Source organism: Pipra filicauda, unplaced genomic scaffold (genome assembly GCF_003945595.2).
Source record: "Pipra filicauda isolate LSUMZ 115617 unplaced genomic scaffold, ASM394559v2 scaffold108_size2327098_pilon, whole genome shotgun sequence".
In the NCBI taxonomy this organism is placed as follows: domain Eukaryota; kingdom Metazoa; phylum Chordata; class Aves; order Passeriformes; family Pipridae; genus Pipra; species Pipra filicauda.
In genome coordinates this window covers 2,012,183-2,021,016 of record NW_024103529.1, presented here as the reverse complement: position 1 = coordinate 2,021,016, position 8,834 = coordinate 2,012,183, and positions in this window count along the sequence as shown.

The following is an 8,834-nucleotide window of genomic DNA, read 5'->3' as shown; positions in this document are numbered from 1 at the left end:
ATTATGTCATGCTACTAACTTATGGGTATACATAGTACTAATGCCAAAATGAACCCAACCTTTACATGGGTACCTACCTGAGCACAGTGGCTTTTCTATTACAAAATCTTATCCAGGAACTATATGCTTTGTTATCATGCTCGTACTTTCAGTTTTGCTTTTTCATTTTGGTATGTAGTCTGAGCCTAGAAAGATAAAGGAAATACACAGAAAAAACTCCTTAGTGTTTCCTCGGTATTCACAGCACACCACATCAAATGTACCTGGAAACTGCACCTGTGAGAAGAAGGTGGAAAAGCAAATTGATGGAGCTGAACCTTTTTCTTTGACTTTAGCTGCAAGACTTTTTTTTATATTTCAATACAGTTTTATAAGTGAATTGTTCTTTTGAAATTCTATGCTAGAGTCATAGAGATATTTTTTTTTCTGGTGATACTTTGCAGAGCTTTAGAGGGTACTTCCTTTGTTATTTTTGTATACACAAAAAAAAAATAAAAAAGAGCTTGTAACTCAGCTGGCTGCTGCAGGCTCAAAATTCTGAGGTTACTTTTATGCAAGAATGATAGTTTATATTTTTTTTTAAAGCTTTACATCTGAAGATCCTAAAATTCTTTAAAAGTTGAGATATGCTTATCTATGCCTTGCATATAAGGAGTCTGAAAGATAAAGAACTACATTGCCTTTTCAAGATCACTAAAGAAAACTGAAATCATTAAAGATAAAAATGAGTGGGAAACTTACATGTATGGAACTTAAATGTGGAAAAGATAATTTTTGTCATTATATAGCTATAAAAAAGCGTAAGTTGGGGTTATGTGTGATACGAATAAAACTGTAAGTTTTTTGACGCTTAAAGCCTTGGACAACAACGAGCATACAGCAGAACTCCAGCTTGCCTGGACACCTGATAGCACTTGCTTCTATCAGCAGCCAGCTCAGTTATTAAAAATGGGGACTATATTGCCTCCTACTGGTTTCCTGTGCAGAACTGATACAAAAGCTGTATCAGCTCTGTGACGGCTTGTCTGAGTTGCATGTAGTCCTGAACTTTTAACACTTTGAAAGCTTTTCCAGGTGTTTTGCTAGAAGTCAGTCTGTTGCCAATGATTTGTGTATGGATAACAGTAAGAAAATACTGGTTTTAACTGTCTGTAAATGTTTTATAGGCGTTTAAAAATAGGCTTAATGGAAATAAAAACACTACATATCCAACCCAGAGAAATATTTTGCTATTATGCATTTTAGCCAGTGGTAGCCACAGGTTTTATACAGAGAAGTCATGTAGTGTAAAAATATTTATTATTTATTCACAGATTGATGCATACTACTATTCAGACATTAAAACAGCTTTCCATTTTACTCAATGTCCCCATAATGCTGCCTGTGTCAGGTGCAGATGTGCTGTACTTGCAGACATAGACCATCTGATAAATTTTAATTCTTAGAAGAATTCTTACTATAAATTCTTATTTTCATTCTCGATGATGATTTTCTGTAGAAATGTATTTATCATAAAGATATTTTTAAACCTGATACTTTAGCATTCAGAAGCATGACTGAAAATACCTCATGATGCTTTGTGAGTTGCTGGTGGTGGCTGTATGTTATAGAGGCTTTAGGACCATATCCATCATGGATAGTTGGGAATTAGAGCAGTAATGGATTTGGTATTTATTAATAACTTTGTATGGTATAAAGTAAAAATTGCTATGATTTAAACCCCCACACTTTGTACTATGATACAAAGTAAAAATCAGAAACCAACTAAAAAAAAAGTTATTTAAGAAAATGGTTTTGAAAAAGTAAAATATCTGAGGAATGCCTGCCTCCATTGGTTCCAGCATCTCCCAAACTCCCCTGGCACTGGCAGCATTGGAATCAGAGAAGGTCAGTGGTGAATTTGGGTGCCCTTAGGCAGCCCTTGCAGCATTAGAGATTATATATTCAGGCTTAAGTTTAAGTGGAGGTGTGACTCCTGAGTCCTTCATTAGAGCTAACTCTCAAAATCCACTTTTAGAAGACAGTTTTTTGAATAATGGATTACACCGTATAATTGTTGCTGTACCAATATGTGTGTGTGTGCTTGTCCCAAACTAAACTAAGCTTTGTAGAGATCAATGAAGTCTGCCTTCTGCACTAATAATATATTCCACATGATAGTTAGAAAACCTCTGCTATCGTCCTTAGGCCATGGTGCATTTGATTTGAAAAAAACAAACAAACTGTTAGAAAGAAGAACGACTATTTTATCAGGCATCCTGAAACTCCTGTATGTTTTTCTTTTAAAATACCCTGCCTAAATTACATATTTTTAGAATGAACATGTAAAATTTTGATACAAAATAAAAAATTTTCTCTAGTCTCTCATGTAGTTATTTACCTATGTGCATTAGAATATTTGGGAGTTGCACAGGAGATATTTTTGTAGCTTATTAGAAATATAGAACCATAGAGTGGCTTTGGTTGGAAAGGACTTAAAGATCATCTTGTCCCAACCCCCTGCCATGGGTGGGAACACCTTCCACTAGACCAGATTTCTCAAGAGGGAAGGTGTGAGGTTTGCCAGCAAGAGAAGTGCTGGCAGTGACTGAAGGCAGAACATCATTTCCCAGCAGTAGATGGATGGGGGAGCCCATGGTTAGTTTTTGTCTTTGACTGTTTTTGTTTTTTTTTTTAATTTATATCTGCACTGTTCTGACTACATTTGCTGTAATTCTGCAGTCTGAACCTGCCATTGCAAAGAGAGGAATTCAGCATGTCTTAGATAACTTAAGCTGACTCTTGCAAATTTAGAAGTTCCTGATGGGGGTCAGGTAGAGCAGCCACTCACGTTGGCATCTTGGAGATTTGGCAGTAGGAAGAGTTTTTTGGATTCTTGACGAACATTGAGAACATGCTCATGCTGCCTCATCCAGTTCTGCCATGGAAAGAGGGACTGCACCAAGGGGAGGTCCTGTCAAGGATGAGTCACCAAGGGGCCAGGTTGACACAGTGCCGCAAGGCTGGGCTGGGTTCTTCCCCTTAGGCTTTGTCTTCATAGCGAATTCTAAAGGTTAAACTTCTCACTAAAAATCAAAGGACTTTCACACTTTACAAAAAACAACAGCTTGAACTCCATAAGTGATAACTGAACTTAAAAAAAACCCAAGAAAACTCATCCCCCACACAAATGCAACAATGGCATACATCACCAAGTGTGAGTATTTCAGGCATGTTTTCTGCTCCACAGGAGACTTCGTTAGAGATGATGCTGAGACAATGAAACAAACTGCTAATGCTTTCTGTACATCAGGTATTCCCTGAAGTTTGAGTAATGCCTGACTGAGAAAGCATGCATTTATGTGCACTGCCCCCTCATTATTAAAGACCATCTCAATCTGTAATCATCACAAAATTCAAGAGGGACAGCTGCAAAATAGGAATAGAAATAGGAGACTTGGTTACTGTTCCAGTAACTGTCTAATGACAGGTTGCAAAGTCCAAAAGGAGCCTTGTGAATCTGGGTCCTGCAGTCAAGACTTTCTGAAAAGTTTCTGCCAAATGGAAGGCACTGAACTGATGATAAAAGTGAACAATGGTTTTGTTCCATATTCTTCTCAGCCAAAAGAGACTCAAAGTCCAGACCTGGGCAAATTCCAGCATAGCAGCCTGCGGAGGTCAATAAACTAACACGATCCCAGTTTGGAGGCAGAAACTGGAATGGTTTATTCGTACAAACCCTGCTATTTTTATAGATCTGAGGTACTACATAATCATGAGGGGGTTTGCATATTCATTCTGTTAGAACTGCGGACTTTACAGAGATGAGGTAAAAAAGGGGAAAACCCAGGTTTACAAATCTTGGGGTCTTACATCATAGGGGAAAACCCATTTTATCTTAGGGGAATTACAGGGGGGAAAAAGGTATTCAGGTTTACAGAATGCACAGGATCCAGGGAATGCAAAGGCAGAGATAAAGCACAATAAGTCTTCTGCACAGGTTTGATGAAATCAAGGTGTGGACTCTGGCTTGGGCAGGGCACTCCACACCGATGATATCTCATTTACTTCTTAAACTGAGGTTTTTTCCTCAGCTCTCGTAGCCCACAGCCTTTTGCAAAGACCACTCAAATCCCTCTCTGCAGATATTATATTTTGGGATCCAACAAGCAGCCACATGCACAGCTGAAAGCTGTTTATAGCAGTTGGTGAGGGTTCAATCAATCTCCTGTCCAAAAAAACCTGAAATACTGCCACCATTTTACAATCATTTCCCTTCACGTGGGGAGAGAACACTTGGGATGCCTACTGAAAACAGAGCTTGCAGGGTCAGACAGACTGGGTGTACTTCTAGGAATTATTTCAGGATGATGTGGAGTGATCAGAATTGGTTTAAGAACTTATGAGAAGATGCTACTCCTCTTGTTATTTTCAACAGTTTTATTTTCAGAATGAAAGCTTATGCTTCCTAGGATTTTGAGTGTGGTGTGGCTTCTTGTGATTGGCAGTAGATGGGTACCAAGTCCCTGAGAAATCTTGTCAAGTGAAGCACTTAGAAGGCTAGCCATGCACTCACTGTGCTTTTAACCTTCTTCCCCCTCCAGTTCCTTTAATAAACGGTAGGAAAATTAACACTATTTGGATATCCCGGCAATAATGCAGGAGTAAATAGTTGTGTGTATCAATGAGAACAGTCCGTTCAGCTGGGAATGTAGTATGCCAGTTTACACATGGACAGTATGGACATACGCATGTGCCCAGTTTTTCTCTCTTCCTATAATTAAATCTAGACATTTTAAATTTATTTTCTCAGAAATATAGTGTGACAGTTGTCTAGACTTGGGAAATAAATAGTAAATTCTGTGTTCCTACCAGGATTAATCAGGCCTTCCTCCACTCTCTCGTGGTCAGGGGTAATATGAGGCCACCCTGGCAGAGGCGACTAAGGGAAAAGCATGTAGGGACCTCGGGAATGCAACGGGCCTCTTACAGTATTCATCAAAAATCTTGCCTCTTGGGTCACTCTTGTTACCTGTTCACAGTGAATATTAGCAGACACCTGGCCAGGATGGCTGTTTTAACACCCGTTGGTAGAGAGGAGTGTGGCTATAGGGGCAAGCCATAGAAAGTCAGATCCTGTGCAATGCTGTTGCACTAGAGGACAGGTGCCAGAAAACTCCCTTCAGGGTGCAAGCTGTGTACTCTGGGTGCTGCAGCAGCCTCTCCCCTGTCTCAGAGTCCTGGTCAGGCTGTGTGAGTTTTGCAGAGGCAAAAACTGCTTAGTCAGAATATCTCTGCCTCATCTCCCTGCACATCCACCTGTGCATCTCCCCACGCATCCCCCATGCATCCCCACATGGATCCCCTTCACATTTACCTGCATATCCCTTGTGCATCTATCCCCATACGTCCCTCCACACTCCCCACTGCTGCCCCAGGGTGAAGGGTTTTGGTGGATGTCCCACATGGTCCCTGTTTGTAGGTTGTAAAGGGGATGATTCATGCAGAAGGGGTGCAGGGTGCAAAGTGCTCATTCCTGGTGTGGGGGGCCACAACCCAGTGTCAACGCAGACAGGGGATGGTTAAGAATGCCACCACCAGCATCTGTCCCATGTCCTTCAATAGGCAGATAATATGTGCTGCCTTTTGTCTTCACCCCCATTGCAAGCAGAAAGCTCCATTTGTGAAAATTGCCATTTTAGAGAAGAGGAAAGGTGAAGCTACTGAGGTGTTCTGTAGGAAGGCAGAGTAGCTTGGTCTAGGCTGCGGGAAAGTGTCAAGGTAAAGAAGGCTGCTAAAAAACACTGAAGAAATTGGAGTCTTTGTGAAAGCAGAGTTGAAGAAAAAGAAGCTGACTCATGGCAGCAGACAGCAGGCACAAGCAAGTCTGAGGCTTACCCATATCCTATAACTTGAAAGTAAAACTAAAAATTCTTCAGACTGGCTTCATAGGTGGAGTTTCCTGGAAGAAAGCAAGACTGAAGACTTCAGGTTACTTTCATCCCCCTGCCGATCTGCACTGTGATGTTAGTGCAGGGCCTCTAGCATCATCACCAATGTATTCCACTCCCTGCTATCCCTCATGGGTTTCTTTGTCCCAGCACAGAGTGGATTTACAGTCCTCCAAAAATGGATGGAAATTCTTCTGCTCAGCACCTACAGAGAAGAAGACGTGTCCACCTGAGGTAACACCTTGGAAATGTCTCCTGCTGAAGTCAGATGTGATGCCGTTTTTTGACATTTGAGCAACACAGAGAGTTTTGGTGGGGGTTTGCTCTTTGCATTCAGGCACAATAATCCTTCACAGAGCTGAGGCACAGAGTGTCCTCAGATGCTATTTTGAAATTATAAAGCACTGTCAAAAGGAAAGAAGACATGCTGTATCTGTTAGAGAGATGATGTTCACACTGAGAATTTTCTCCTGCTTTTTAAAAATTATTATTATTATAGAGGTTTAGGTTTTTATTACAGCGATTTTAGTGTTATGGAGAAAAATTATAACTTTAAAGCATTTTTAAATGAAAAGTTGTGCCTTACCAAAGATAAGCATTTTTTATGTACAAAAATTAGAAGCAATTCAGATTGTGCTGTTGCTTAAAGGCTGGAATTGCTGTAGAGAGAGATGATGTGTCACTCAGCACTGCAATGACAAACACCTTTAACATGGAGATAATTAGGGGGTACAATGGGTGGCTGTGCAAGCTTTTAGCTGGAATCAATGGAAAAAAATATGTTTGGCACAGTATGTGACAAAGTTATAGGGGTTTAATCACATTTCTCTTTGCTGCAAGACCTGTCACCATAGAGGATACCCCTCCAGTAGCCTGTGTGGAGCGTTGACAGGCTGGCCTCAACTTTGTTTTAACAGCAGATGTTTATGAAATAGTCACTGAGATCTGGGAGTCAAATTTAATCTGTAATTATCCTTTAACAACAGGGTTTATGCTGTTGTACATGTGATATCATATGCAGTATCCCAGCATAATTACCGAAGGGCTCTCCAAACCCCCTTCCTCTCTCCCATCAGATTTCCTATCTTCCCGGTATCTCACAATTGGGTACTGCTGGCAACTGCCACAACTCATGTGACATCTGCTTCCCTGCTTCCTGCTGTAAATTCTCAAATGTGAATAAAAAAAAGCTGCAGTCCAAGAAGAGGTAGAACTTTTTAAACCATTTCCTCTTGGTTGGGAAGCTGAGACTCTGCTCCTGCCTGAACTGTGATGCAGACATTTCTCTGGCATCCTCTCTTTTCCCAGTACTCTGCATTTCCACATTTCCAGGCTCTACTCCCAAGCTGACCAGGGCAAAAACCAGCCAGGCACAATCTCTGTGTGGCTGGAAGTAGCATGATATTGCTGCCCAAAGCCTTTGGTGGTGGCAGCCAGCTGTCAATGAGAGTGTTGCTGCCTCTGGATGTTTCAGGAATGGTGACTCAGTAGGCTACACAGTTTCCTCTGAGTCAGTCCCCAAATTATGATTTAACGCCAGGGTATTGGGAAGCTGGAAAAAGGAGACAGAGCTCAGAGACCCTGCTTTGTTCCTTGCAAGAGGTGAAAGCGGTATATTCCAGTCTTGGCCTACTTCTCATATTCAAAATAAACTTCTGCCTAGCTTTGCTACAGAATTTCTGCAGGAATCTTTAAATTTGCTTTTCCTATAAATTTATATTCTGCAACATACACCCAATAAAAATGTGATTTCTTGCAGACACACAAGACTGGGGCTTGTGTGATGTGTGAGGCAGGGAGCAGCTAAGGTTTGAGTACCGTGTATTTCGTAAAGGCAAAATTATATTGGATTGAAGGTAGAGAAGACCAAACTGTGTCATTGATTTAAGGTACATTATAGTGAACAACTCAGAAAGCAGAACTCGTGCCTCTGAAGTTCTTCTCTTAAACAATGGAACATCATGGTGAAACAGAGCAAGGATTTTTAAAGGCTAAAATCCTGCTCCGGGAAGAGGCTCACAGATACCACTTTGAGGAATGCTGCATTTAGGTTGTAATGACAGAGACAGAAAACATGTGTTATGAGATTAATTAAGGGAGAGAAGGTATCAGGCTCCGAGAGGCCTGTTTGTCCTTGGTATGCTCTATCCTAATGAAATATAACAAAAAGGTTAGCCTAGTAGTCATAAATTAGATAAGATGGACATTTGGGGGGGTTGGAGAGCTGAGTAAAGGGGTTTTTAGTAAGACTTTCGCACATAGTCAGGAAGAGTTGAAAAGTTCATGATGATGAGGCCGAAGAAGCTGGAATGACCCTCAAGAACTTACCCAAAAGGATGAGTCTGCCTCAAGCTCCACCTGAACCCTGCTAGATATAAATATTATAACTAGATGATGTAATTGTAATGAATATTAATGTAAAATATTATAATCCCTCACCAAAATTTATAAATTGCCTGACTTGTCACTGAGAACTTTGGAGCTAGTTTGTCCAACGTGAGCTGGCTAGACTCCCCAACATTGCTCAAAATAAATACCTTTGCTGCTTAAAGACTCAAAGCTGTCTCTGAGCAGTTAATTTTATGCTGTTTTTGGTATCAATGGCCCTGTCAAGGTTTGTACTCTGGAAGCCATGAGAGGCAATGTACTCTTTATCAAAGTTTGCTTCATATTTGGCTTAGATATTACGAAGAAATTCTTGACTGTGAGTGTGGTGAGGCACTGGCACAGTTTGCACAGAAAATCTGTGGGTGCCCCATTCCTGGAAGTGTCCAGCGCCAGGTTGGACAGGGCTTGGAGCAACCTGGGCTAGTGGGAGATGTCCCTGCCCATGGCAGAGGGTTGGAACAAGATAAGCTTTAAGGCTCCTTCCAACCCAAAACCATTCTGTGATTTAGAGCTGAA